This window comes from Ochotona princeps, chromosome 4, assembly GCF_030435755.1.
Source record: "Ochotona princeps isolate mOchPri1 chromosome 4, mOchPri1.hap1, whole genome shotgun sequence".
In the NCBI taxonomy this organism is placed as follows: Eukaryota; Metazoa; Chordata; class Mammalia; order Lagomorpha; family Ochotonidae; genus Ochotona; species Ochotona princeps.
In genome coordinates, this window is record NC_080835.1 from 84,221,589 (window position 1) to 84,246,987 (window position 25,399).

A 25,399-nucleotide genomic window follows, 5' to 3' on the forward strand; every position below is an offset into this window, starting at 1 on the left:
ATAGACAGTGTTCCATTGATTACTGAAACCCAAACAGCATTTGGAAATGGTCCTAAACAATTAAAACTAATGGATTCAGATGGAAACACACAGTGTTCAAGGACATTTAGAAGCAGAAGGAAGATCTACAATATTAATCACAATCATTTCTGCAATAAATAGATCCATTCTAGAGGAATGCAGAACGGTACATTGTGGTCAGTAGAAAATGAGTATGAGAGTTTTCATTGGAGAGTTTATTTGGAAGTACACAAAGTGAGCTTACCTTAGTTCTCCAACAGACACTGAGTCAAACTATCATTAATTTAAATGGTTTTACATTTTACGAAGTGGATGTGGTAGATTTGTTTCTATATTTATCATTTCCTGCTTCTTTTTGATGCAGTAATTTAATATCACAGTCATTACACAGTGCAAAAATACAATATTGAAACACCTCTGCCTTTTTAATGAGCATACTTTCCTGAAATGTCAGAGATCAATAAAGCTTAAGCTATACTCTGATCTCAATTACTTACTCCTATGTATGTTTTGAAACAAATTGCAACTTTGGTAAAAGCTTAGCTTCCTGGTTCTGGCACAAAAATTCACAGGTAGACCAGTAGAAACCCCAGAAATACATCCATGCATCTATACATCTTTGACAAACAGGCTAAAATCATTCCACAGAGAAAGGATAGTCTCAATTCTTATTATACATGTTGAGAATTACTTTCTCTTTATGAAGTCCAGGATTTTAGTTACTAAAATAGCACAAATAGTTCACTTCCTTCAAAAATGTACATTACAGCTGAAAACTCGGATTCTGAGTCTCACTGGTAATTGATGCTCATAGTCCTAAACTTTAAATGACCCTTGAATCTTTATTGTTTCCTGTTTATCCAACACCTAGAACCATTTCTTGATGGTGTTAGCGTCTGATTAGTAGCTCTTACAATTACAACAAAGACCCCAGACTAGCACCTAAAAGTGTGCAACCTATATTTTTTAATTCTTGGCACAAGATAAAAATTTCATAGCTTCAAATACGGATATCCCTGGCATAGGCATTAAAAAAGATGATTAAATTTAATAACAACACAGCCCCAAAATCATGGTTGGTTGAATTTTCCTAAATAGGAATGGAACTTTTAACAGGAATTTTACCAATAACATGTAGGTATTTAGTAAGTTTCTTCAGACTGAATAAATTAATAAATTTAGTATGTTATTGTAAGGCATTTTATTTTCCAACATGTTTGTCTAGTCCACCACAAGCCCTTGAAAACATAAATCTTATTTTTTATTCACATATCCAACAAATATTTGCTGAATGTGTAATATTCCAGGCACTATTTCTGGGCACTCAGGATAAAGCAGAAATAAGTTAAAAATAACTGCTTCTCAACATTTTACAGCTCTGTAAGCACACTAAAATTCATTGAATCCTATATTTGAAATGGTACAATCTTTGGTATCTAAATTGTATCTCCATAGAGTTTAATATTTAATACCCTCATGGAACTGCTTCTTAGCAAATTTAGCTTTTAAAATTTCCTTCCTTATTTTGTTAAAGCAATGTAACTATAAAAATCATTGCATGAAAAATTTGGTTGCTTTATTGATTCAGTCAAAACGCACAAGTTACAGTATGCACCACCTGCATTGCCTCTGCTGAGAGTGTAGGTCCGCACTGACGTAGTCCACATGCTGGCTTTTGGCCTGACTCAGTCATGTATTAGCTTGGGGTGTTGCAGATCATCACTGAAGCTCAGTTCCTCATTTTCCATTCTGAATGGCACTAGTAATAGTACTAATTTCCCTGAGAGGAGTAAGTATAGAATGTGTGAGGAAGCAAAATGCTTCAATGCACAAAATCAATCCTATTTGTGCTAATTATTGAAACTAAATGGTGGATACATGGGATTCACTACAAGATACTCAATTTTTAATACATTTGACTCATCTCATAAAAACTCAATTTTCAAAATGCATTTATATTATCCCGTAAGTACTGATGCATTGACAGCATAAGAAAATAAGAATTGCTCTTGATGCAGATGAATCATGATTTTTTTAAAACCTCAGAATATCTTTTCGACAGTAAAATCCTGCACATAGCCTGTTACTGGAGCCTTTGGGCCTTGCAGGAATTAAAAACATTTTCACAAATGACTTTCCTCTAAGACAGATGCAGAAGTGGAATCCAGTGGCTATTTGTTCTTGCAACACTGTTCTGATAACTATCACAGCCATCCTGAAGTGAGCACATGAAAAATGGAGAGCAGTTGTTCGCGCTATTTGTGTCACCAAACATCATCTGACAGTCTGTCCCAGAGCAGCTGCCTATTTAGATTTCTATGTGCAAGGGAAAGAGCAGAATAGCTTGTGGCTTTAGTTTTTGTGTTTTCAAATGTCTTCCACATTAACACCTGGAGCACACTGATAGCATGTTCATTAATTATCCAGCCCATGGCATCAGAGCTTTGTGGATCCGTTAGGTTAATGCACATCTATTAGGCATAAAGGAGGCAATAGAGCACCCTATAATATTCATTGTTTATTTCATATTTTGAAATACATTCTGAAGAAAGGCGCTTGGTAAATTTCTTGGCTCTTTTATGGAAGTAGGGAAAAGCAGCATTTGAAGGTGGATGCTGGTCATGAACATGCAGGAACTGGAAGTGGGACAGAGATGCCAAGCTGACTCGATGTCACAGGAACCCTAGCCAAGGAACCAAGAAGTTTTAACTGTGTGCATTGGGTGGGGAGTGAAGGATATGCCTTAGAGAGGAGCCAGAAACCAAAATGGATTAAACCAAGAGTATCTCCAACATCATTATAACATCCATAAGACATGATCAGGCCAGGTGAGTGGAACCTGAAGAGGTAAACATGTGACTGGCACACCACAGAAGGGCCTTTGAATTCTTTCTTTCAGCAGAGCTATAAATAAGCATGTATTCTGACACTGACACTGTGACTAAAAAAGCAGTTCTTGCTTCATTGGAATTATATCCTAGCCATTGAAGACAGTGATGTAAAGTGTCTTACCTATCATGAGAACAAGACAGGGAACAGAACCCAAATGCTTATGCATAAACTCAATCCTAAAGCAGAAGTGGAAGTCATGAAAAAAGGGAGAGAGGCAGAGGTGAACTAGGTAGATGTCTTCTGCTCTAAGCAATAGAAAACCAAAGTAGATTGGCCAAGTACGTGTGATAGATGATCTGCAGATGGAGTGGCCCTCTGAGCTAAGTGAGCTCTAGGTTAAGTGGTGTCATCAAGGGCAGTAGTTTGCATCCTCTCAGTTCCTCTACCCACAGGATTGATCCTCTTGTCTCTGACTCCCCTCATGGCTATTTGATGGTGATCACAATACCATCCTGGACTGATTGGTTCGAATTAAACAAAGAATAGTAAGTTCTATCTTAAAGCTGACAAAGACCTTTCTCATCAGCTTGTCACGACTGGCGTCACAGTGCCCAGAACTGGGTCATAAGCCAGTTTCAGCAGCTCAGATTGGATTACCCTTGGGTCAATTTTCCCATTACATTTACTGCTCCTCATTGGGGAACAAATGGAATAGATACTGGACAATCAACTACAAGTCCACTACAAAATAGGGGATTCAGTAAAAACCTGCCAAGGAGTGAATCAATTATCTGTGGACTCCTGAAAGTAAAGGAGATCATGGGAAAAGCAAACACTAAAAGATGTACAAAGAAGCAGTAGTTCATGTGTCACCAATGTAAGGTACAAAAAAGGGCAGAGCAAAAGCACTGAGCATGTACAATGGGCCACAGTAAATGCCTAGTTGGCTTTTAGTACCAGTATTATGCAGATACTTAAGCTTTGAGGATGAGTATTATAGTTGGAAGAGTGAATGTCAGAAGCTAACAAGCTTATACCTCTGAATAACTCCGTGAAGCTTGGTGATATAAGTAGATCCAATCCTGGGTCAGTGGCAGTGACTGAGAAAAGACACTTCTTTTCTCCTGTGGGGTCCTGCCAAGCCTGGTGGGCTCAGAGAAATGGAAGCCTTCAGAGCACTGGGGCCCAGATGCCAAGCACACATTGCTCTCAGGACAGGCACTGGAGGAGCAGCAGGGTGGAGCTCTTCCCAGTGACTCCAGGACACTGTGGGTCAGTGCATGAATAGCAAGGGGGGAGAAGAATATGCCAGGTGCTGCTTGGAGGCCAGAAGTGACCAAGGTGCTTGTGAACTCAGGTGAGAACAAGCATAAACACTTCTGGAGCTAGGGACTGCATACTTACAGAGAGACCTGGGGGTTATTGGAATTTTAGCATAAATGACAAGCCAAGTAACAGCCTAGCTGGGTACAGAGTACAGAGTTCAAGAGAATAGAACAGCAAGCACTCAGACTCCCTGAACTACATAATAATAGAAATATAGCAATACAGATGTACAATGATTCAATACTCCCCCTACCTAGTAGAATTGTACATGACTGGTCCCCACCTACATACTTAGCAAAATCCAAAAATCCAAAATTCAGGATGCTTAGATATCAGACATACACCAAATAATTATAGATATAATATGCTACATTCAATATTTAGGATCCATCTATATAAAGCCTATTCTTTTGTTACCAGAATTCAAATTTACTAGAACACCCAGCATTTTATCTGGCAATCCTAAACCCCATCCCTATCACTGGGATTTGTTGTGCCTAATTCAGGAGCAATATATGCAGCTGCCTTGTTAAGTCTGGGCTTAGATGCATGCCACACTTCAGCCAAAGGCTTGGCATTGGATGTGACATACACCATGTCTGAGCGTAAGTTTTAAGAGGCACTGGGAGTTCCCACTGTTTCCTTCTACCACAAATATGACACATCCCCAAAGAAGACTGCTCCTTCTGGCCCCATAATGTGTACAAGAATACACATGGCATTACAACCACAGGCATGTTAGCAGAGAGGAAAGAAACTTACTGGCACAGATGTCAAGAATGACTTCTGCAATGTGCTTTAAGAACGTGAATATGGAAGTAGATTTTCCATAACTCACAAGGTTTATAGGTTTTCTCTATATCTGTAATACCTCACCCATATGGCAATTGTTCTCTCTCACCTTTTTGTATAAAAATTTCATTTAATACCTTTTTGTTTTAGGGAGTAAGCATATTCCTTTCAATCATTGTATAGGGAATCATTATAGAAATGTTGTACATATTGTGTAATACACAGGAATATCATGCCTATTGTGTAAAACTTAACCAAAAACATTCCCCAGATTCTTTTGTGACAGGCCCTATACTAAACATGAATCACTAGGGTAAAGTGGTCGGCTGACAACTGTTTTCAAACCACACTACATGAAAATTGACATCTTTCCATTTTGAAAAGCCTTGTTTAACCAGACCAATTGCCTAGAAAATACATTTTTTAGTTGAAAATGATATTATATTGAAGCCGATTTTTAAAAATTTGTTCAAGTAGGCACTGAATTTTGAAGTTTTAACATTTCATGCCACATACAGTGTTCCCTCAGCATGCATTTGGTGGAGTTTAGTGTAACAAGCAGCCACACATGTGCTCGTGCACATGCAGGTGAACACACACGCATCTGAGAATTCTCTACTTCTGAGACTTTTCTCTACTTGCATCTTGGCCATAGCTGTGGTACTTCATTGTTGAAATGTTATCTTTAAAAAGTCCTCTGCATGTGTCTCCAACTCTCCTTCTAAGAGGTGACATAACTGGACCAGGTACTCAGGTTAATATGAAATTGTTAGCTGATCCTTACAGATTATTGTCAGCCTTAGCTCTGAGGAGACAATACTAGGCTTGACTTGTCAGTGTACAACCCTGACTACTTACACTATCCAATTATCACTTTAATCATTTTGCTTAGGAAATCACTATCACCGACTTTCACCTACAATTTATCCCTGTGATTATGAGTTTGCAAAGACATCAGCAAAGGGAAAAATGCGAGCATCTGTGTCCTTTCTGTCAGAACTGTTTCTGCAGTTCTTGGAACATTCCTGAGGCTGAGCTTGCTGAATGTTGTTAACAAAGAGATGTCAGCCAGAGTGTGGTATTTAACTCATTTGCACAGTGCAGTTTGCAGCTCACAAGGTGCCAATTAAAAAGCAAGAGAAGAGGCACAGTAGCTTGTCCATCAGCTTGGTTGGAGTAAGATCAGATATTAATTATTAAAGGGATTCAAAATTAACAACAGCTAAGCCAGCAGATACATACCTTTCAAGCACGCCAGGAGCTGAAATGCTGCCCTGAGAACTAAGAGAGATTAAATGTGTCCTAGCTACAGTCAGGGGATGTGGGATGGGATAAGAAGGCTGATGAGAAGCAGTCCTTCACAGAATTAGTAAATGTTTAAATGATTACTGACAGAGGTTTTGCAATATTGTTTCCCAGATATTTAAGAAGCAAAATGTTAGCCAAAGATTTCCTAAGACACACATTGTGTGTCCATCCCTGCATTAGGCACTAATGGACTGGAATTCAAGGCTATGGCCATTTAGCAACTTCTATTCCAAGAGAAACAGTGACGTGTTGCTGCTTCGGTCACAGAGAACCCCTGTTCTCAGTCCACCAGCTGTGCCCCTGTGCATTCATCAGGTCTTCATTTCCAAGGTCAACCAACAATACCTGTGTATTTACTCTGTGATAAGCACTGGATCAGACAGCACCGCATGCATTCCATCCTCACAACAACCCCACATGACAATGATTGTTGTATGCATTTATGAAACTAAATAAGATGACATTTAATTCAAATTACAAGGCTTCGAGATAAACTTGACATTGGGTTTTAAATTGCAAGACTTATCTTTTTGCATCTTACCTTGCTACTTGTCTGACTACCTACCCTCAGGGCCCTCCAGCACATGGAGTTACTCCCTCCTAAATCTTCACATATCTCATGTCTTACTATCTCAGGGTTCTAGAATGTCAGCCAAGTAGTTCATCTAGTAGGGAATGGGATTTTTTCTGGAATATTCATGATACTATAAATTTCTAACTGAGCCTACTAGACAGTTACTGGGTGTCTGTACTGTTATTGTTTAGGGACTAATAATAGAAGTATCATTAGAAATATCTTGGAAGAAAACATTTTGGACAGAAAATAGCAAATGAAGCCCATCAATACTCCTCAAATTACAGAGCACAGGGCAGTGGTGGACTGGGGGCGGGGTGTGAGAGAAGGGATGAGGGCAATTCTGGGAATATGACTGAGCTCTGTATTATTGAATGTGGTAAGACAGAAATAGTTTTAGAGTCTCTCCAGTAGACAAACCATCCAAAAGTACATTTGTAAAATTGCTCAGAACTTACAGTATTTTCAAAGAAGTTAAGTGGGAGCGATATCAGTAAAATGGTAGAATAAGAATCTCTGAAAATTCTCTTCTTCTTTGCAAAGGCAATGAGAAAACCAGCAAAAAGTTTAAGAATCTCCTTTTACTAAACACTTGAGATTAACAAAAATTTTTACACAAGCAGAGAAGAAATACAATGACTCTTAATAGAACAGTACGTTTTGTAGCATTTTCACTTGTGACAGGATGGGTTTTAAACATTTCATAGAAAATGTGTGTTATGGAAATGCTATGAATAGATTTCAATAAATTTTGTGTCAAAATAAAATTACCTTTCAATTCCATTTTCCATGAAATTTCTCATATTTATTCTTCTTTTCTTCCCCAACTCTATGAAACCTCAAAACCATTAACCAACAATCACAATGAAAACCACCAACCTGACGGTCAGCAAAAAGAGCACAAGACTGTAAAAGAAGTCCTAAAATCTCCTTCACTGCATAATCATTTTTGTAGGAAATCTTATTGAAAACACAAAAAATTATTAATGCTGCTAACATGCCTCAGCAAAGTTATAAGATACGTGGCCCATTCAAAAATTCAGTTCTGTTTCAATACACTTGCAAGTATTTCAAAATGAAATTTTAAATCTCCTCTTTCATAATAGCATCAAAAAGAGTAAAACACAGGAATAGATATGGTAAAAAGAAGCCCAATAGTGATACACTAAAGACTACAAGTAATTTTAATGGAATTTTTAAAAATTCCATGTTCATGGGTAAAAGATAATATTGTGAACATGGCAGATTCAGTGTACCATTTATCAAAATCCAAGTCAACTTATTTGCCACAAAATTTGCAAGCTGACTCTAAAAATTCATATGGAAAGCCAAAGGACTCAATATAGCTAAAATTCTTGGAAGACCATAGATAAATAATTGAAACTTCCCATTTTAAAAATTTAGTGCAAAGCTATGATAATCAAGATGATTAGGCATCTGTATAAAAGTAGATATACAGTTAATAACATTATAGTCAGCATGGTTAAGAGTCTACAAATACAATCACAAGGAAAATGGATATTTAACAGCAGTGTCAAAGTGATTAAATGAATAAGAATCATGTCTTTAAATGATTCTCTGAAAAATGACAATACACATGCCAAAGAATTAAATTTGACCTGTAACTCATACCAGATACTGAAATAAACTCACACTGGATCAACTGCCTAAAGCGACAGCCAAAACCATGAAACACTTAGTTAAGAATATATTTTTAATCTCTGTGGCCTTATATTATGCAACTTTTTCTTAGATGAGACACGTAAAACACAAGTAACCTCAGGAAAAACATAAGTGAATTGGGCTTCATCAAAACTAAAATGTGCTGTGCTTCTAAGGCAAGAGATTGAAAATAACAGCAATACCCTTTCACACCTACCATGATATCAAAAATCCGAAAAAAAAAATGGACAATAGCAAGTGTTGGTGAAGATGGAAAGAAATTGGAGCCCTTTTGCATTTTTTAGTAGAGTTGTAAAATGCTCTGGCAATTTTGGAAAAATGTTTAAGCAATTCCAAAAATGCTAAAGCATTGAATTATTACTGAGACATTTCACTGCTAGTTATATAACCAGAAACAACTAGAAAGCTGGATTCACACAAAAATTTGAATATGCAGGCTTATGGCAGCATGATTCATAATAGAAAGTGTGAACAACCCAAGTATCTGCCAACTGATGAAGGAACAATTATGATTTATCTGTGTGAAGAATGTAATTTGATCATGAAAATGAAATAGTGCTTCATGCCACTACGTAGGTGAGCCTTGAAAACATGTTCTGTGAAAGAGGTTATGAAATGTCTAGAACAAGATAACTCATAGTTGCTGAAAATGGTTGCCAGAGGACAAGGTGATCCAGGGTTGGGGGAGGAGGAAAAAATGACTGTCAATGAGAATGCATAGTGAATATGTGCTTTCTTCACAGAGAGATGAAAATATTCTAGAATTAGAGGTTATAGTTACACAAAAATACAGAAATCTAGAAACCATGAAATTATATGTCTTAAAAAAACAATTTCATGGTGTATAAATTATACCTTGAAAAATTCAAGATTCTGTTATTTATAAAATTAACAAAGAATAAAAAAGTTGTCCAGTATTCCCAATAGGGAAATGAGCACTGGTGCAAATCACTGCCGGATATATAAACAGATTCGAGCACACTTATCTATGATAAGGAAAAAGAGAGGTGCTGCCATTGTGGCACACCTGGTAAAGACAGCACCTGTGATGCTGACATCACGTGGTTACAAGTTGATGTCCTGGCTGCCACACTTCAATTCAAGCTCCCTGTTGATAGCCCATGGAAAGCAGTGGAAGATAACCCAGAAACTTGGGCCCCTACACTCATGTGGGAGACCTGGATGAAGTTGCAGACTTCTGGCTTTGGTGTGATTCAGCCTTGGCCATTGAACCCATCAGTGAAGTGGACCCACAAATAGAAGATTCTCTCTCTCTCTCTCTTTATCTCTGTTTTAACCTCACATTTCAAATAAATACAACCTTGAAAAACAAATAGAAAAAAATTAAGTTAGAAATTCACTATTTGACCAGTTTAGTCCACAATGCCTAGTATCAGAGGAAAATATCATAGAACACTGATCCTGGAAACATATAGACTTAGGTAAGAATTCCCATTTTCCATCTTACTGCTGTTTGTGAACGAACAAATTGCATGACCTTTTGGAGGACCCATTTCTTTGGCTGAAAAAAAAATGGTGCCAAGATTTTAATACAGAGTTTTTGTGAGAATAATATGAACTATATAACATTAAAGTACACAATTTTCATAACAAATCTAAATCAAGAACCCACTGATGATTAATTGTTTGATGTGTCAAAATGCTTCAATTTGAATAGCTGAGAGCTGAGTCACCAATTCCTAGAATGCCCCACTTTTTCTAATCCAAGCCCGGACATTCTAGCCCTAGAATCCCAAATTCTAGATCTCCCTGGGCACTGCATCACTCAGTTTTTGGACCCTTTTCATCACTGACTATCAAAGAGGATGGTCTGAAACATCAACAGCAGGTGCTCCTCCAGCCTGCAACATCACAGTTTTTCACCTGCAGGACCTGCAGGCAGTGAGAACAGCTGAAGTAAAGTTTTAGCTGTGAAGGGGTCTACTCCATCCCTGCAGACTCTCCTGGCAGCAGAGGTGAAATGGCTTTTGTTTCAGTGTGTTTTCACCACTCAGAGTAAGTATCCTTATGTCATAGACCATTTGGACAATGAAAAGGACTATGGTGAAGGATTAGAGGATTAAAGTAAATACATATATGATGTCATCCAGTACTTTGTTTTTTGTTTGGCTTATTTATTTCATTTGTTTTGTGTGTTTTCTGAGAGATGACAGGGTGTCCTCTGCAAAAGATTGGAATCTAGAAACCAGGGGAACTCGGTGTCATTTCAAGTTCTCAAGTTTTTAGCAGAATAAATTTAGGCAATTTATTTAACTCAGTGAAGCCTCTTTGGCCTCATTTGATAAATATAAAAATTATTTCACCATGTTTTAGACTGTAAAATGAGCCTTCTTACTTTCCTATTTTCCTCTAGTTCCCCCTTCTCTTGCATCTAATATAATTGGAAATTGTGGCCTTAGTTAAAATGATTCTTTCTTCTTTGTTTCTGAAATGTAATGGTGTAGGTTTGGTTTGTGAGTATGAGAAATACTCACCCAATGTGGCTTTTCCAGATCTCTTAGGCCATGTTTCAGTGACCATCATGCAAAGAGTTTAAGTAATAGGAAATCTGCAAGGTACTAAAAGAAGCCAATTCTATTTCAATTTGCTCAATGTGCTATGTAAAACACAGAAATGGGAAGACTGGGAAAATGTAATGGCTTCCACAGGCAGTATCTCTACAATGACAGAAGTCACTGCTGGGAGAGTCGGCCCTGGCCTCACCTTCATGATCACTCAGCTGCAGGTGTTCTCTGCAATAGGCTCAGGCCTGCTTCTCCTGGGCATAAGTGGAAACTAGCCAGTTGATTTCACTCAGCAGGAACGAGTCCTCACCTGCTCCCAGGATTCTAGCTTCACGTTCTTACCTTGCACAAAAGAACGAGATTGCCTTACCAAGATAATTTTGTAGGAATTAAGTTTGTTTAATGCAAAATGCATGAAATCTGAATAGAGTAGTCCCAAGTTTCTTTTGAAAAAAGAAAGTTTTCTTTCTATACATATTCATTACTTGATCTCACTATCTCTTCATTACACTACTGTTGAACTCTCTTCCCGAATATGTTCATTAGTAGCTTCTACCTTGGAATATTCTATAGAGTTTTGACCCCCCCCCATTTGATTTTTTTAAGCATGTAAGTTCCTTAAGCTTTTTCAGATCCACTGTACCCAGTGAGAATGAGATAACCCTGAAGTGGAGTGGTGGGAAATGTTTTATAATTCTGAGCTTCAGAGGTAACAACATTCTGATCTCCCAGAATTATAATCTAACAAAGTTAATGATACTACAGAGCCTCTTAATTAATTCCCTTTGTTCTCTCCTGACACAATAGAAGGGAGACATCATGAAAGGAATGAAATATTCCCTGTGTGTTTTTCTCTACTCATTTAATTTCACAAAGTAGAGAACGGGATAATTTTTTATTTTTCTCTTTCATTTGACCTCTGGCATAATTCCCTCTGAAAAATATTCCCCTCAGGAGTCAAATTACGAAAAATAAGATGCTTGGCTCCAAATAAATATGGTGACTTATTAATTTTTTTAAGTTCAGCTAACATTTTCTTGGCTTAAAAATCTCACTCTCTCTTATATACCTGTTGTCTGAAATGACTGCAAAGCACAAGGAATGGAATGATTCCAACCACTTCTGGCTATTCTGCATGCTGGAATTAAAGTCTGTGACTGCAGCCCCTAAGAAATAGACTCTGGGTTTGTGATTTATTCGATTGTTCTTGCAGGGGTTTCAACCTTGGCTACATTTTAGGCTCACCAGGACATTTTAAAATGTACGGGTACTTCTGTTGTATTCCCAAATAATGTTATTGAGTTGATATGTGAAGAAGCTGTGATCAGGATATCTTTAAACTCCCTAATGATTCTTTAAAAAAAATTTTTTTTTATTGGAAAAGCATATTTACAGAGAAGAAACAGAAAGCTCTACCATCTGCTGCCTCATTCCTGAAGTGGCCGCAATGGCCAGAGCTGAACCAATCAAACGCCTGAAGTCTGGAGTTTCTTCTGGGTCTCCCACACAGGTAAAGGGTCACAAGACTTTGGGCTGTCTACTGCTTCATTCCCAGGTCACAAGCAGGAAGCTGGAAGGGAAGCGGAGCAGCCAGGACATGAACCAGTGCCCATACTGGTACGTGCAAGAGAAGGATTTAGCCACCGAGCCATAGCACAGAGCTCCCTAGTGATTCTAAAAACAGCCAAGGCTAAGAACTCCTTGACACACACTGTCATGGCCAAACTCCAGAGATCTCCTTTACTCCTACCTCCTGCCCCACTCTAAATTCAGAACAGGTGTATTTTTAGCTTTCACATACGAGAGAAAAACATGCAGTTTCTGTTCCTTAAACATAACATCTGATGATGTCCAGTTCTAGCCATTTTTCTATAGATGCCAAGATTTTCTTCTTTCTATATTTGATTAATGCTCCATCATATATATAGCGGATTTTCTTTTTTTTCTTTTTTTCTCATTTTACATTTTATTATTATTATTATCATCATCATTTTATAAGATAGTTCCATAGGCTCCTGGTATTTCCCTTATCCAAGCCCCAATTACATTCCACCACATAGTTCCTCCATATCATTACTAAAATATAGTTCTCCATACACAGTCATATGTCCATCATTGCAGGCATGGACAATGGCAGAGAGTCCAGCATCCTATTGTCAAGATATAGTAAACAGTTTCATAGTAAATCCATCTTTGGAAGTAGAAATGCATACTACATTGTATCCTCACATCTGTATATGTTAGTCTCCATTTCACAGTTGCTGTACATCCCCTCAAATGAAAAGTCATAATACAAAATCAATGATAGGAAGAAAAATAGAAATTTACAATGCCATGGAGTTAAATAACATGTTACGAGATATGACAGTCTCCATTACACAGCTACTATACATCCCCTTAAATGTAAAGCCACAAAATAAAATCAACATCAGGAAGAAAAATGAAATCAACAACACCATGAAGTTAAATGACATGCTACTAAATGACTAACATGTAGCTGAAGAAATGAAAAAGAAAATCAAGAACCTTCTTGAAGAAAATGATACTATTGCATGATCTATGAGTCACTGAAGAATTTAATCAGAAGAAAGTGTTTTGAAAAGATGAAACTAACAAAAAACATCAAAGCCCATGTGATATAGTTTCCGCTGATTTTTGTTGGTGAAATGTGTCTCTTCTAGACAACAAATAGATGAGTTTTGTTTTTTAATCCAATTTGCTAATCTATGACGTTTAATTGAGCTTAAGCCATTTACATTCAGGGTTAATATGTATGGGTGGTAATTTGGTCCTGTCATTTTAGGAATGGGTTGTTCATTGGTTTAGTCTTCTGTTGTCATTTTACTGGGATGTTCTTCACATTTGCCTTTGGTTTTGGTAGGTGCTATTTCTCTTCATTTGTAAGGCAAGTTTGGAAGAGGCAAATTCTTGTAACTTCTTTACTGTGGAAGGATTTTATTTCATTTTCAAAGACAAAAGAAAGCTTTGCTGGATATGTTATCCTGGGCCAACAAGTTTTTCTTTTAGAATCTGGAATATGTCACTCTATTCTCTTCTTGCCTGTAGAGTTTCCTGTGAGAGGTCTCGTGTGAGTTTAATTGGCATTCCTTTATATGTCAATTGATTTTTTTTCACGTGCACATTTAAGGATCTTTTCCATATGTTCCATTGAAGAGAGCTTGATGATCACGTGTCTTGTTGAAGATCGCTTTTGATCAGGCCTGTTGGGAATTCTGTGCCCCTTCTGGATCTTGTTTCCCAATTCTTTCTCTAGATTCAGGAAATTTTCCTTTATTATTTCATTAAATATATTTGTAAAACTAGTTCTATTTCTGCACCTTCTGGGACTCCCATAACTCTTACATTAGGCCTTTTAATAGTGTCTTTCAATTCTTGAATACTTTTTTTGGCCTGATCCAGCTCTGCTTCCAACTTTGTGTTTGCTTTCCCCTGAGGACAGGAAGTATCTTCCAATTCTGAGATTCTTCTGCTTGCTTCATTCTATTTTGGAGACTCTCCACTGTACTTTTAATTTGCTTTACTGTGTTCTTCATTTCTGATATATCAGCCTTAATTTGCTTTCTTGCTGCTATTTCCTGTATAAATATTCCTTACAACAATGGGCTTCTCATTGTTGATCAGAAGGTGTAAAATGAGTTTTCTGAATTCTGTGTCCCCCATTTTCTCGATGTCTTCCTCAGTTAACTCTGAGGTTGGCATAGCATTTTGCTCCTTTGCAGGGGAGTTTTCAGTAGTACTCATTGTGCCTTTGTCTCTTCTTTTGCTCTGGTCATTGTACTTCTGGTTAGCAGAATCTTCTCCTTGGAGCAGGTTTCTAAGCTGTGTCACCCACAGGGCTACAGCTTGATTTTATTTATTGCAGTTGGTACACAACTCTTTACCTGCAGCCGATGGTGCCACTCCCTCCAGCAAGTTCCAGGTCTGGGTTCTTATGTTAGCTTTCCACAAAGAACTCCATAGCCCCAACTCTTGGCTCACCACTCTCCACCTCCTGTGATGCCATCCTGAGTCTGCACCGTTGTTTCTGCAACCTTTCTTTTCTCCCACTTCCAGTTGTAGCAGGTCCCAGGATTAGGGAGACACCAGGTGTCCTATATAGCTAGGTTGTTGGTGGAGCTGATCTTGCCGGAACCTGTTGGATGTTAGGTCTGGGTGCCACATGAACCTATTTTGACCCATACAATGCCACAGTCTGTATTATTTTCCTGCAGGACCAGTGCAATCCATGGAACTCAGTGAGTTCTCACAAGCTCAGCACATGCACAGCTCACTGTTGTCCCCTGTAGTCCTAAAGCTTTTGCAACAGTGTACAAAATGACGCCTAATGTACCATTACTTCAGTTCTTGATCTGCTGGCTGAGAGGTCTGAGGGCTACTCAGACCTGTCTTGGGTGGAACCTGTAGAATGCCATGTTGATGCCATGTTGATTTCACTAAGTCAGAAATGAGCTCACTCCCAGTTCAGCATATGCTCAGTTCTTTCTCTTAACTGTACCCAATTCGGCTCTAGGAGGCTGACTGGACTGTGAAATCCACCCTGTTCTCCCACTGCCTGTCTGGGATCTGCTGCTTTGTCTCTGCTCCTGGTCAAATCAAACGGACCAGCAGGATGCACAGTTATCTGTCTGGGTTCACCTCCCAAGCTCCAAGTGACAGTCCCTTCCAACCTGGTTGCTGGTGGAGTTCCAGCTGCTGGGTGGGGTTCAGATCTCCATTAGCTGAATGCCACTTGAGTATCAGTCACTGCAGCTCTCTGTCTCTCCTCCTCTCAGTATATCTGACTTTGTAATAAAAATTAAGTAAATCTTTAAAAAAAATGACCCACATTTTAGTGAAAATGTATGTTCTATAAGTATTATATGGAATATTGTATGTACTTTTAATATGTTCATTTTGCCTATCCTATTCTATAACTCCAATGGTTCTCCATTGAATTTTTTGGTATGACTAATCTGCCCATTGATGAAAGTAGACCTGAAGTAGAAAGTTGAAGCCATCAACTACTAGTGTATTATAACTTACTTTTCCTTTAAATCTATCTTCTGTATTAATTGAGTGCTCTAGAATTAGGTGCATGTATAGTTATGATCATCATATTTTCTTATTAAACCCTTGAGAATTACATGGTGACTTACTTTGCCTGTTTTTATAGTTTTTATCTTAAAGTGTATTGTCTAAAATAAATATTGATAATCCTATTTCGTTGGTTTTCTCTTTGCATGGAGTATCTTTTCTGCCTTTCACTTTTTCATTTTCAATACTGTCTTTGTTGTTGCATCCAGTTCCTTGTGTACAGCATACTGCTTAATATTATTAGTCATTCAGCCAGTCCATATCTTTTATTTTGGGAATGCAGTCCATTATATTCAAGGTTATTACTGGCATACTGTAACTCAGTCATATCATGTTAGCAAAGTTCTTCGTTCAGTTTTAGTATTGTCCTTTCCCACCATGTTTTATACTTCCCCCTGTTTACATGTTTGTACATATTTTTCTTTTAACTTTGCATGTGTATGTGCTCAAACATCCTGGGTGAGCCTGGTCCAGTGCAGATGACTTCAGTCAGTTTTCCCTTTCAGCTTTTATTAACTTTCATTTGTGAAAGGCAGTTTCACTCAGCACATTATTCTTGGTCAGCAAACTCTTTTAGTCCTTGGACTATGTGGTTCCAATCCATACTGGGCTTATGAGGTTTGTGCTTAAAATTTGCTGTCAGTGTTATAGAAGTTCAAGGTTTTCTCACATAGATCTGAGAATTTCCTACTTGTGTTGTACTTTTGAGAGTTGGAGCCCATGTGTGACAATGATAATCTTTTCTTGTCATTTGTAATTGTTAACCCTATCTTTCCCAATAGTGGGAAATTTTTCAGCAATTATTTTGCCTTTTTTGTCTTTTCTCTATCACAAATTGCAAAGTTCAAAATTTTGTTACTTAATAATTCCCCAAAGTTTCAGTTTGTCTGCATTTATTTTCATATATTTTTTCTGACAGATATTTCAAAAAGCCTATAGTCAAGTTCATTTCTTCTTCTGCTTTCTTACCTGTTATTGAGACTTACAATTGTGCTTCTTTGGTTTGATTCATTTAATTCTTCACCTCTAACATTTTTACTTTGTTCTTCAAAATCTTTCTTTGCTCAGTTTCTCATTTCTATTGTATCCCCTGAGTATCCTTATAATCATCATTTATGTTGTCTAGACATTTCACCAATCTCCTTTTTACCATTTGACACTGAAATTGTCCTGTGTTCCTTTGGAATGTCATATTGCATTGAATTTTGACCCTTCTTGTATTCCTACATTGCTGTTTGTACATCTGGTGGATTAGTTCTGTGTCACTTTTAATGGATAGTTTTCATGGATTGAAGGATATTTATGAATATGTGCTTGGATAGCAATTGGGTAAGCCATTATGACTTTCATTCCAGTGGAACACTGATACATAGTCTTCCTTTTTCTCCTCATACTGTACTCCATTGTAGGGATGGTTCATAAATGGGTGAGAAAGTGTAGTTGCCCACTACAGTATCCCATGGAGGGCTTGTCTGGCTTTCCACAAGTAGCAGAGAATGCAGGTTCAGAGAAAAGAAATGACAAAGTTTGGACCAATGCTGAAGCTATAGGTGCTTCCCTCAGGTGAAAGAAAATGCAGGGGAATCAACCCAAGTCTGCAGAGACAAGCACCCCTACTTCTAAGGTCCTCAGTCCAAGATTCGCCTTGTTATGCCAAGCCTGTGCCACATGGTGCAAGACATTGCTAAGACTAAGGTGGGGTATTTAGATCTGTGAGACTGTCATTCCTTTTGCTAGTAGAGTAGAATATGTTCAGAGCCACAAGAATAGGGGTAAAAGAAGTTGCTGTACACCAGGATGATGTGGATTCAGCAGAGGATCCATTACAGCTCAACATGGCACGATGTTACCCCAATCCATGCTCTCAGAGTTGAGAGGGGGGAGAGAATACGAGTCTGTTCTCTGAAGCAAAGCTACTATCTACATTCAGACGCTTCCTTTCCTGACCTAAAGGCCTGTGAAGATTAACTAAGTGTTTCTGTAGCTGTGATTGCCAACATCCAACATCCCTGTAGGTGAAGTCTACTAAAACTCAATCTTTTACCCTGCAGTTGGGATTTGCACTTGTCATCAAATGTACTGTAATGTACTTTGCTCATCATTTTAATCTTGCATTCCAGTTCACTATGTTCTATAAGCTTGCATGTCCTACTTGCTGAGTTCCAGTGTTCTATCTCAGGCTCTCACCTTGGAAGAGAGTTGCTTACCTGTTGGTTCTCCTCTATAGAGTAGGAAATGAAATGCTTAGCATCTCTATTCAACTGCCCTGGAGAAATCATTCAACTTTCTGAAGTACACTCACATATGTACCAAATGACAGCAGCTCAAAAATATATGAAGTTAGATAAGCACCTTGCAAGTGTTTTTTTTTTCCATTCTGTCAGCTAGCTCTTCATTTTACTGATTGTTTGCTTCACTGTGCTGAAGCCTGTGAGCCAGATACGGTTGCATCAGGTTAGTTTTGCTTTGGTTTCCTGTTCTTTGAGAGGCTTATCCAGGAATTCAGCACCTACACCAACGTTTTGAAGTATTTCTCTTACATAGCCCTTGCCTATTTTTATGCAGAATTTATGGTCTTTTCATTTTTTATTTGTTGAAACAGTTTCCTAATGGAGCACTACACCTTTGAGTATAATTTTAAAACAGTTTATTTGAAAAACATTAATTAATACATATGATTGTACTTAAAATAGTACATGGAAATTCCTATATTAAAAAGTGGCATGACTTCCTTTTCTCCACCAAAATTAACTTAGCTTCTAATTCCAATTTTCCATGAGGTGGTAGAAAGAGCCCTCTATTGTCATTTACTAGTAGTGAGCTCACAGCCAGCAGCACTATAGACTTAAAAAATAATTTATTTAACACATGCATTTTCTCTGTAAGATATACTACAATATCTTGCATTTAGAAACACCAGAGAGTATTTCAGCAATATTCTTGAAGGTCATTTGAAAGAACAAAATCACTAATAACATACAAAAAAAGAACTTGAAAACAATAATACTGAATAAACCTCAATAATGATACCTGTTTATTAGCATGAGAGAAGAAACAAGTGCTGCCTTGCTTTGTCTGTGGTGACCATGTGTGGCTCAGGTGACTGGCATCACCCACTGCTCTGAACATTAAGTTGCCGCCAGTGAACACAAGAGCAGCAAGAACATTGATTTCAAATTTGAAAGATTTCTATGAGTATGCTAGTAGGAAAATGTGCACTCTATGAATAATGAAAATCGATTGTCTATGGAACCTTCCCACAGCAAAATACACATATCTCTCTGATACACACACAACAGAAATATGATTAGAATATCATTGCAAAATGATCACAATAAATTTTAAAACTTGAAATCAGGTGAAGAATCTTCTGTAATTACAATGAGATAGAAGTTAGGTTCAAGACAAGGAGAATTGCAAAATCCACAATTATGTGACATAATTATTCATCAAAGAAGTTTCAGGGAATTTAGAAAATATTTTGAAATGAATAAAAGTGGAAATAGAATGTAGATAAACTTACACAATGCAGAAAAGCTTCTTCAGGGGGAAATTTATAACCATACGTTCATTTTTCAAAGTTTTTTTTTTAATTGGGTAAGCAGATATACAGGGAGGAGGACAGAGAGGAAGATCTTCCATCTGATGATTCACTCCCCAAGCAGTTGCAACGGCTGGAGCTGAGCCAATCCAAAGCCAGGAGCCAGGAGCTTCATCCAAGTCTCCCACACTGGTACAGGATCCCAAAGCTTTGGGCCGTCCTCGACTGCTTTCCCAGGCCACAAGCATGGAGCTGAATGGGAAGCAGAGCTGCCAGGATTAGAACCTTCCAAGTTAGGAATAAGACTGGAATGCCTACTTTCACCATTTTAATCAAATTGTGAAAACACAATTTAAAAAAACAAAATGTAACAAAATTGCAAAGAAAGAAAAAACTGTTTCTTTTCACAGATGATTTAATGTAGAAAATCTAAAGAATCTGCAAGTCAATAAATGAATTCTTCAAATTCACAAGGCTTTTGATCAACACACAAAATTAGCTGAATAATCTGTAAAGGGATACGATGGAGTATTTCCATTTACAATAAGAAAAAAAAAACACTTAAGAGTAAACTTAGCTAACGACATAGAAAGACTTGTATGCTGGAAAACTTGTTAACATTTCCAGATGAAATGAGAGGTAAATACTCAGAAAGACACTCCATGTCCATTCATAGGCTTATTTAATATTTAATATATAATGCATTTTTATTTACAAAATAACAAATTATTTAATATATCAATCAATTTGTAGATCCCATTCTGGGTTTAAAAACACCTAAGAGGGCCTGGTGCGGTGGCTTAGTGGTTAAAATCCTCACCTTGAACACACTGGGATCCAATATGGGCGCCGGTTCTAGTCCCGGCAGCCCCACTTCCCATCCAGCTCCCTGCCTGTGACCTGGGAAAGCAGTCGAGGACGGTATTCAGGGTTAGTATGAATGAGTTGTTCATTGTTTGATTTAGTCTTCTCTTGTTTTATTAGGATATTCTCCACGATTAACTTCCATTTTTGTAGGTGCTATGCTTTTTCTGTCAAGAGAACATCTTTAAGTATCATTTGTTGGGCAGGTCTGGAAGAGGCAAATTCTTTGAGCTTTTCTTTACTACAGAAGAAGTTTGTTTCATTTTCAAAGACAAAGCAAAGCTTTACTTATTACATTATTCTGGGCTGATCATATTTTCCTTTTAGAATCTGGAATATGTCATGCCATACTTTCTGGCCTGCAGTTTCCTCTGAGAGCTCAGAAAGGAGTCTGATTGGGGCTCCTCTATATGTCAACTGATTTTTTTTTCACATGCATATTTAAGGACCTTTTTGTTGTGTTCAACTGAAAAGAGTTTGATTATCATGCACTGTGGCGAACATTTCTTTTGGTACACGCGCTTGGGAGTTCTATACCCCTCCAATATGTTGTTTCCCAATTCTTTCTCCATTTAGGGAACATTTTCTTTATTATTTCCCTGAATACATTTTAAAAACCAGCTTCTCTTTCTATGACTGTTGGAACTCCCATAACTCTTACATCCATTGGATCACCCCCTCAGAAGGCTCAATGGCTGAGCCAATCTGGAGCCAGGAGCTTCAGGGTCCCAAATCTTAGGTCATCATCTGCTGCTTTTGCTGGCCATGAGCAGGGAGGTGGATGAGAAGCAGCGAGGGTATAAACAGTGTATATGAGTTTCCTGTGCTGGAAGGGAATTGATTATCCAATCAAACCATTACTCTGGGTCCAAGACTTTTGCATTTTTAATAGCAATCACTTTTCATGAACATTTTGAAAACCCCTTTATATGCATGGATTTCAAATTGTTTGTACCAAAATAAAATGATCTTTTATTACATTGTCTATATACCTATTGAAATATCCTTGGGTGGGTGTGTGGGTATGTTTACTACAATTTTTTGAAAGGATGTTACTCATAAAAGAGGCTGCTCCTTTTTTGTAATTCTTAGTTTTCCTGATTGATGATCATTACCAAAATAGTGTATGAAAAACCAGTTCACTGCGATCAGTGGAAAATCTGTAAGTGTATAGGTTGTCTTCTATGTGAAGTACTTTCAAGGCTGACATACAGTTCTTTTTAAAAAAAATTATCACATCCCCATGCTTCCCCCCTGGTTTTCATGGGAATAAAATGCATACTGCATGGCTGGCAGTTTCTGACACTCAGGTCGCCTTCCTAGAATGACAAGTGTTATTTCAAGATATGTTCTGCTGCAGGGCCTGCTGCAGACACATTTTCAAGCAAATGCAGCTCTTTGTGAGTCATTCAGCTGAATTTTCAAGTAGTAAAATGAAAGACCCCAAGAAATGAAAAGTTGTTAGAGTGGATTAACAACAGTACATTTTCATTCTTCTATCTTTTCTTTATATCTGGGTTTGCTCCCGGACTCAATCTCCAGAAATTTCACTTTCCTATCAGCATTAATGATTAGGGTACTTCACACCCAGTTCCCTGACCTATAATGGGATCTATTCTCTGATGGCTCAACATTGCTACCTATTGCCCTGCTCTGTGTCCTGAACTCAAAACTCATGTTGAAATTTGTATTCAATGCATTATTTGACTGATTATTATGTATTTTTACTTTATGCCAGGCAATTTCCCAATACACGTATATGTATATGTACATGTATATGTAGAGACCTTTTACACATCAGAAAATGTATTAACATATTAAATCCTCAGAGCAACTTGTTGTTACCCACATTTAACACAAGGAGCAGAATGCTTGAGGAAGGTTAATTCTACCAAGTAACAAGGAAACAAAGCTGGAACCTAAACTAGGCAGCTGAATTCTAGAATCCATGCTCTTCTCCAACACACTGCTAAGGATGAATCACAGTTACTACAAACTTAGCATACTCTAGACTGAACTGTGGCTTTATTGCTGTATGTCTCTTAGCCTTCTGAAGTCCCCAGATCAGTGGAAGAACATCTGCAGTCTTTCACCCGTGTCTCATAACAGCGTAGCATGTTCCTTGGGCTTTTTCTTTCCCAAACCCACTCAGCCAGTCTTTCTGGGTGCACCCATACTTTGTTAGCACCTTCGCGGCTGTGTAGATCAAGCCACTGCTACCTCTCCTCTGCCTTCCTGCCTGACCTGTGTGCTGTCACGCTTGCCTTTTCAGCCTGTTTTCCACAAAACAGCCAGCAAGATTCTTTGGAAACATAATTCAGATCATGTTGCTGTTCCACCCCAGACTCAAGTGAAATGCAAAGTCATGCTATGACGAGCAAAACCCAAGGAGAACTTGTGCCTTTTGCCTTAGGAATGGGGAAAGCAACCCATTCTTGACTTTCCGCTTCCCAACCCGTTCCCATCTCTCTGAGCACCCTGCTCTCTCTGCAGCACTTGACCAGAATCCCTGCCTGTTTGCTTGGGCCTGCCTGGCTCCTCCTGGAGAATCTCTGCCAATGGCTCCCTTTCATTCCTCACACAAAAGCATGCTTACCAGAGCTGACTTTCTGATCCCCTGCGTATTTTGCACTTGTGTTTTTTTCTAAATCCTCCTCACCAGATTTTAATTTGTCCTTATTCCTCAGTGACCTGAGCCTCATCCTGGACTGTGAGCTCCTTGAAGCCAGAGTCTTCTTTATTCCTTGCTATCTCCCCACCACCAAGGAAAGGGTTTCCCCTGCAGTGGCATTCAGCAAGGGTTTGTGCATTACCGAATCCTGAGAGCAAATAAGAAGCCAAATTCTTCCTCTGGTTTTCTCTGGAGTCCTCAATCTCCAAAGGCACTGCCACATAGCATTGTTTTGCTTTTTTTTTTCATCTACCAAGTCCTGTAATGCTTCAAGGAAGGCACTAACAGAGGATTGACGTCTGCCAGGTTACCCCATTTAGGGAAATTTTAAGAGGGAAGCAAAGACTGACAGATGTATAGAAAACCTAAAAATGCCTATCTGTTTCTGAACCGCTGGAATATTAAATGTACTGAATACAAATTTATGCAATCCTAAAATGTAGTACTATTATCTCCATTTTAGAAATAGGAAAATAGGTGCTTTCAGGAATATAAGTAAATTAGTCAAAGCCACCTATCAAGAAAGCAAAGAAATCAATGAATCTTATGGCCTTAGTCGGAATTCTCTCAAAACCAGACTTGTGGAGGGGAGCCAAAGTTGTGGCACCATGGGTTAAATTTAGGCCTGTGACACCAGCATCCATATTGGCACTGGTTCAAGCACTGATCCTTGTTAATGGCCTTGAGAAGCAGCAGATGGTAGCTGAAGTGTTTGGATCTCTGCCATCCAGTTGGGAGACCTGGGAGAAACTCCTAGAGCAAGAAGATGCAAGATCTCTATCTATCTTCATCTATCTCTATTTCTCCCTCTCTCTGTCTGACTCTGACACTCAAATAATTTTAAAAATTAAAGAAAAAGAAAAGCAGTTACTGAAAATCTAGAAACTGGAGACTTCTCAAGGAAATGTTCCTGGGAAACACAGTCAAGAATTGAGAGGAGAGTTTGGAAAGCCAAGGAAGGATGTTAAAACATGGACATTCAGATCTCTAAACCCTCACCCTGGCACTGCTGAGGGTGTGTGTACACACTTCAGAACTGTCCCACCGACAAAGTAAGGCATTTATCCACTAACTGTGTTCCTCTTTGGTGAAGGATGACTCTTGGAGTTTTAGCTTCCACATGCTTCTGACCTTTGGTGCTTGGGAATTCAAGACACCTGAGCTTTCAGAAAATGGTCCGAGGTAGGAAGACACAGACTGCACAGTCGGCTGGGGATACAGACAGGACAATGAGAGTGCTGCCATAGACATGAGCCATGTCATGGAGCAGAAACATTGCCCACTTGTTTTTTTTTTTTTAAGATTTATTTCTTTTTATTACAAAGTCAGATATACAGAGAGGAGGAGAACAGAGAGGAAGATCTTCCATCTGATGATTCACTCCCCAAGCAGCCGCAATGGCTGAAGCTGAGCCAATCTGAAACCAGGAGCCAGGAGCTTCTTCTGGGTCTCCCACGCGGGTGCAGGGTCCTAAAGCTTTGGGCCGTCCTCGACTGCTTTCCCAGGCCACAAGCAGGGAGCTGAATGGGAAGCAGGGTTGCCAGAATTAGAATCAGCGCCCATATGGGATCCCGGGCAGGCAAGGCGAGGACTTTAGCCACTAGGCCACCGCGCCGGGCCTACATTGCCCACTTGTTACAACCACAGTCTAACCATGTCTGCTTCGGCCCTCAGATTCAAACAAGGTTGTTGGACTCACTTTGCTCCCACATTGAGTAACCCAACTAGTATTTCAATAGGTGTGTTTATATTTTTCCTTCTTGATACACTCATTCTTCAGCAAATATTTGTGAAGTCCTCTTATTTGTGTCTAGTTGAGGGAGAGGAACATAGTGATGAATAGGGTGGCTTTGTTCTCAAGAACTCTAATTACAGGTCAGTAGGAGAGACAGAAATAGGCCAACAGTTTTGATGAAATTTAAGGAGATTGAGCAATTGGAATGCTAGAAAGGGGAGTAACCATCAATGTATCAAAACCCAACTACACCTTAGAAACTAATGCGTTTCAGTATTTGTGAATCAACCCTCAATGAAGCTGCAAATAAATATCACAAGTTTGGGAGAAAGGGGGCAAAGGGGCAAACAATTGGATGTTTTCACCACTACTGGAACATCGCACCTCACAGTTCCATAAACAAAGACCATTGTCATGACACAATTGTGAGACT